General features: G+C 39.6%; 1 non-coding gene across 1 annotated transcript; it reads left to right on the top strand.

The window, feature by feature from the left end:
• The first annotated feature begins 470 nt into the window (after positions 1-470).
• Positions 471-603, top strand: LOC139001465 (small Cajal body-specific RNA 14). The gene has a single exon (XR_011470032.1). It is a non-coding gene; the product is annotated as a small Cajal body-specific RNA 14 (non-coding RNA).
• The last annotated feature ends 5,626 nt before the right edge of the window (positions 604-6,229 follow it).

Raw genomic sequence — 6,229 nt, 5'->3', positions numbered from 1 at the left:
AAACTATCAGCTTAGCATCCCTGGATATTCAAGGGAAGCATCTAACATGAAAAACAGACTAAAACAAACACAAGGCAAACAGAACTTTAATGAAGAAATAAACTTCAATGTATGCATAACCCATAGACACAGGCAATAGGATGGTGAAGGCCTAGGGTCGGTGGGGGGGGGGGGGGGGGGGGGGGCATGGGCAGGCTACAAGGGGTCGATGGGGAATAAGAGGGGACATACGTAATTCTCTCAACAATAAAGATTTTTTTAAATGTAATATAAGAACTGAAAGATAAAGTTAAGAAATTAAAAAGACAAAGAAATAAAAAATAAGAAAGAAAGTATAAGAAAATCAGAAGATCAATTCAGGAGATCCAATATTCCTCTCATGGGAGTTCCACAAAGAGAGAACAGATGAAACAAAAGGGAAACTAATTTTTAAAGAACAAATACAAGAAAGTGGTTTAGAACTGAAAAAAGTACATTTTTCTGTTAAAAATATATTTAAACTATACAGTGCAACCATAGGCAGTCACACACATCAAATCATATGGTTCCTGCCAACAGTGTCTGTATAGTTATCAGATTTCCTGTGCGATGGCTCCATACATGTAATATATATATATATATATATATATATGTTTATATATATATATATATATATATATATATATTTAAACCAATGAAAAAGAAGAGCATAAAGCACAATGTTTTAAAATTTTAAAATTAAAAGGATATAGAGAAGATACTAAAAGCTAGTAGAAATAACAAGGTCATATATAAGGACTCAGGCTTCAGAATAAAATCACTTTCAGCAGCAACAATGTGAAAAATCAAAGACATTATGTCTTCAAAATTCTAAGGCAAAATTATTTCCAGCCTATAATTCGTTACCTAGCCAAAATATCACATCAAATAAGAGGTCAAATTGTCATGTTTATTCATGCAAGATGTAAAAAGAGCTATGTTTCTGCATCTACCCCTTCATTTTGTTATTATTTTGCCCTTTCTGTGCAGCTCAATGCATTTGGCTGCACAAAATTTGTCTATATTTCCACCTTCTCAGAAGCATACAATCTCCAATGCTCAATTGGCTTTATGGAATACAATGGTGAGAGAGAGAGAAAAAGAGAGAGAGAGAGAGAGAGAGAGAGAGAGAGAGAGAGAGAGAGAGAGAGAGAGAGAGAGGAAGAAGAAGAAGAAGAAGAAGAAGAAGAAGAAGAAGAAGAAGAAGAAGAAGAAGAAGAAGAAGAAGAAGAAGAAGAAGAAGAAGAAGAAGAAGAAGAAAGAGGAAGAAGAGGAGGAGGAGGAGGAAGGCATGCAGTTTAGGGAAAAGGCAATTCAAACAGGAATTAGCCAAAGAGAATCCCATGTATGATGGTAAATGAAAACCCTAGGATAACAATGATACAGAAGGCCCAAAAGTAACAGTCCAAATTGGCACAAGTAGTCACAAGGCTCCAGAAAGTATTTCTCAAAAAAGAGGGAAGAGAGAGGACTGATGTATTTAATAGAGTAAAAGAAGTATTATTTATTCCATTGGCTAGTCTGGGACTGAATGTATGCTACTACAAAATTAAAAGAATAAAACAAAGAGATCCTTTTTATGGAGACTTTAAGGTGGCCACCATGATTCCTGCAGCCTGGTATTATACTGTTGTGTAATTCCCTCCCCTTGAGTTTGGGTGGGACCTATATGTAACCTGCTTTTCACTAATAGAATAGGCAACAATGTTAGGATGTCACTCCTGTCATTACATTACATTTTATTTCACAAGATTGTGTTTTGCTATCAGACTTGCTCTTCCTCTCCTATTCTCCTTGTCGAAGCAACAGAAAACATAGAAATAGAAATTTAAAAAAATAGTAATAGAAAAATATTAATTCTAGAAGAAAAGAAGTTGTACAAGAAAAATAGTATATGTGTAATATACTATGATGCTTAGCCATCAATAATATCTGTGGTCATAATAATGTAAATTCTGAATGTTGACTCTACAAAAATTCTGAATTGAAAATGAGGGTGTAAGTATTATTTTGTAAAAGGGAGGTTTATAATAAAACTAATTCCTCATTTTCATAGTAGTAATAATAACAAAATCAATTATATAAACTGTGCCATATTCAAACACAAAGATACATTATTTCATACACTGATCAGCAGCTTGATTCACCTGTCACAGCTTTCAGAACAGTTCTTCCTCTTGCCCTCTTCCCTGACTTCCCACTCATCATCTGTGTCTTAGCCATTCCAGTCCTTTTTTGACTACTAAGCTCCTGCAACACCCGGACCCTTCCCATCTTCCTTTACTAAAAAGGCTGTGCATGGACATGCTGACGTGCTGGGTGAAGCCCTCTGAAGAGAACGCATCCCCCCGACCACCCCCCCCAGCCCCCCGTGAGGAGGAAAGGATTTAAACCACAGTTAGCATCCCCCCGAATTATCTAAAAGAGAAATCAAAACTGCTGCTATTTAGAACAACTGGATAAAGCAGTGGGCTTTCCCTGAGATGGAGATTTGCAAAATTCAGTTCAGAGAAGCTCAACATAGTTTGAGTTATTGAGATTCTCTCCCAAATTCCAGCCACTTCAGAAGTAACTCTGAGGACATCATTGGAGAGAGACCAGAAGGGAGAGCTGAAATAAAAGAAAGTCATAGAAATGTAGTTAACCGATACATTTTACAAAATATTGTGAATTTTTGTATTTAAAAAATTTAATTTCACTGATTAATTTTATTTTTAAAAATCTGAACACTTTTTACCAGTTTAGTTTTTCAAAAATGTGCTCAGAATTCGTGGAATAAAAATATTAAGTGAAATAAACATTGAAATGTCAGTACTGTCATTTTGCTTAAGTAGTACAATCAATACATAGCAATAGGTACCACCTAAAATTTTATAATAAAGAAACAGCTATAGAAACACTTTTGTATGGAGGCAAATACCAGAAGCCCATGAAATTTACCTCTTTATTCTACAGGATATTGATGTCAGATTTCTATATCATATGGACTCATAATTTTCTCAATATGCATTTTGAAGTTTGATAATTAGGCTGGTGTGATGTTGGTCAGTAAACTTGTGCCACTACAGAAGAAGCTCAAATATTTTTACAAATGAAGTTTGTGATAAAGCAGACTTTTCCAAGTAGCTAGGAAAGACATTGTTAAATGATTGGCACCTGAGTAGGTAATGTTGTGCACAGATAATCATAGGCCTTATCTGCAAAGCTAAGATACCCTCAATGTAGAAAATAAAATCACATATTTTTAGTAAATAATGAATACTATTCTGATGATCTTCAAATTTGCCATTACATTTTTTTAGTGATGAAAGCCTACTGATAGCACTAACATAAGACTTATCCCTCACAAAGTATAGTCTCCTTTCTCGAAAAGAAAAAAGAAAACTTTTCTAAACCTCTGCTAGCAGTTAGGCTTTGAGTCAGAGCTCTGAGATGAAGTCCCATTTCTGCACTCTAAGTTTGAGTAAATAATATAACCTCTGAACCTCTGTTTCTCTGTTTTAAAAACAAGTTGAAAATTTGTGTCCACACTAACAAATGTTTATAGCAGCTCTATTCTTCATTGCCAAATCTTGAAACAATCAAGATGCCCTTCAGTAGGTCAGTGGATAAAAGCAAACTACCACATAGCAACTTCCAGTAGACCTGCTTTAAAAACAATAAGGCACCTAAAAAGAGTAATTGATATTAGAGTGGTTATTGATTAAAAGAACAAATCCACATAGAACTTTTAGAAAAAGAATATTCCCAGTATTTAGTATATTCATACTAAGGGTTAATGTTCCTGATTAAAGTATGTTGCACTTTACTATATAGTTATATTTTACAATTAACACATTCCAAGAAGAAATACTGCTAAGAAGTACTTGAACTCAATAAGAAAATGAACAACCCAATTAAAACATATGCAAATATCTGAACAGACACTTCATCAAAGAAGATATACAGATGGCAAATAAGCATATGAAAAGATACTCAACATCATATGTTATTTGAAAATTTCAAATTAAAACAACAATGAGATAACACTACACCTATTGGAAGGGGCAAAATCCAAAATACAACACCAAATGCTGGAGAGCTGTAGATTAACAGGAACTCTCATTCACTGCTGGCAGGAATGCAAAATGGTATAGCCACTTTAGAAAACTAATCTGTAGTTACTTACAAAGGCTAAACATACTCCTACCAGATGATTCAGCAATTGTACATGTTGGTATTTACTCCAAAAAGTTGAAAATTTGTGTCCACACTAACAAATGTTTATAGCAGCTATACTCTTCATTGCCAAATTTGGAAACAATCAAGATGCCCTTCAGTAGGTCAGTGGATAAATAAATTGTGGTACATCCAGACAATGAACTATTATTCAGTATTAAAAGAAATGGGCTATCAAGCCATGGAAATACATGGATGAAACTTAAATGCACATAACTAAGTGAAAACATCCAACTGAAAGGCTGTATACTGTATGATTCCAACTATATGACATTCTGGAAAAGGCAAAAACATGGAGGCGGTAAAAGAATAAATAGTTGCGAAAGATTAGGGGAGAGGGAGGATTGAATAGGCAGAACAAAGAGGATTTTTAGGGCAATGAATTTACTCTGTATGATATTATAATGGTGAATACATGTCATAATACATTGGTCCAAACCGATAGACTATACAACACGAAGACTGAACCCTAATGTAAACCATGGACCTTGGGTGATAGTGATATGTTAGTGTAGGTTTGTCATTTCTAACAAATGTACCAACTTGGGATGGGATTGTGATCATTAGTGGGAGAGGCTGGGTACATATGATGATATATGGGAAATCTCTGTACCTTAAGCTCAATTAATATATATATATATATATATATATATATATATATATATATATATATATTAGAGGCCTGGTGCACAAAAATTTGTGCACTCGGGGGGGAAGGAGGGGTCCCTCAGCCCGGCCTATGCCCTCTTGCAGTCTGGGACCCCTCAGGAGATAACGACCTGCTGGCTTAGGCCTGCTCCTGGGTGGCAGATGGCAGGCCCAATCCCTAGGTGCAGCCCCTGGTCAGGCTCAGAGCAGGGCTGATTGGGGAGTTGGGGCGCCGCCACCTGTCATGCACAGAGCAGGGCGGATTGGGAGGTTGCGATGCCACCCTCAGTCACGCTCAGGGTGGGGCCGATTGGGGGGTTGGGGCACCGCCCCCTGTCACACTCAAGGCAGGGTCAATGGGGAGGTTGCGGCGCCACCCCCTGTGAGGCACAGAGCAGGGCCAATCAGGGGGTTGGGGAGCTCCCTCCTGTCATGCACAGAGCAGGGCCGATCAGGGGGTTGAGGAGCTCCCCCCTGTCACGCACAGAGCAGGGCCCATCAGGGGGTTGGGGAGCTCCCCCCGTCACGCACAGAGTAGGGCGGATAGGGGAGTTAGGGCACCGCACCCTGTCACACACAGAGCAGGGCCGATCAGGGCGTTGGGACGCCGCACCCTGTCATGCACAGAGCCGCAGGGCAATCAGGGGGTTTGGGCGCTGCCCCCTGTCACGCTGATCTGGTGCCAGGAGGCCTTGCGGCTCCACTGATCCCGGTGCAGGGAGGCATATTACCCTTTTACTATATAGAATAGAGGCCTAGGGGCTGGCTGGTTTGCCCTCAAGGGTGTCCTGGATCAGGGTGGGGGTCCCCACTGGGGTGCCTGGCCAGCCTGGATGAGGGGATGATGGCTGTTTGTAGCTGGTCACACACCCTTCAGGTTGGGGGTCCCCACTGGGGTGCTTGGCCAGTCTGGGTGAGGGGCTGAGGGCTGCTTTCAGGCTGGCGGTTGTTGACTGAAGCTCCCAACTGCTCCTTTTTTTTCTCTTTTTTTTTTTATTTTATTCTGGGCCAGCTTTAGCTCTGGCTATAGCTCTGAGGCTTCCGCTGCTGAAAGCAGGTATCTGGTTTGTTTGCGTTCTATAATCGAAACAATGTATAACTCCAGCTCTGAGATCCCGGCCGGCTGAAAGCTGGTTTCTGGGGTTTTGTTTAGCTTCTATATTTGTTAGAATGTTTCAAACTGCCAGCTCAGAGGCTGGCAAGGCAGGCGGGGAGCGTTGGAGTCTGCAGTCACTGGAGCAAGCAAGCTTCATGTTCGCTTCCAGCTGCCTGGCTGCCGGCCGCCATCTTGGCTGACAGTTAATTTGCATAAGGATATGCTGATTAGCCAATGGGAAGGGTAGCG

The sequence above is a fragment of the Myotis yumanensis genome, unplaced genomic scaffold (assembly GCF_028538775.1).
Source record: "Myotis yumanensis isolate MYYU_CA2020_CCGP unplaced genomic scaffold, mMyoYum1.0.hap1 SCAF_1, whole genome shotgun sequence".
In the NCBI taxonomy this organism is placed as follows: Eukaryota; Metazoa; Chordata; class Mammalia; order Chiroptera; family Vespertilionidae; genus Myotis; species Myotis yumanensis.
This window is presented reverse-complemented; position numbering and strand designations above follow the sequence as displayed.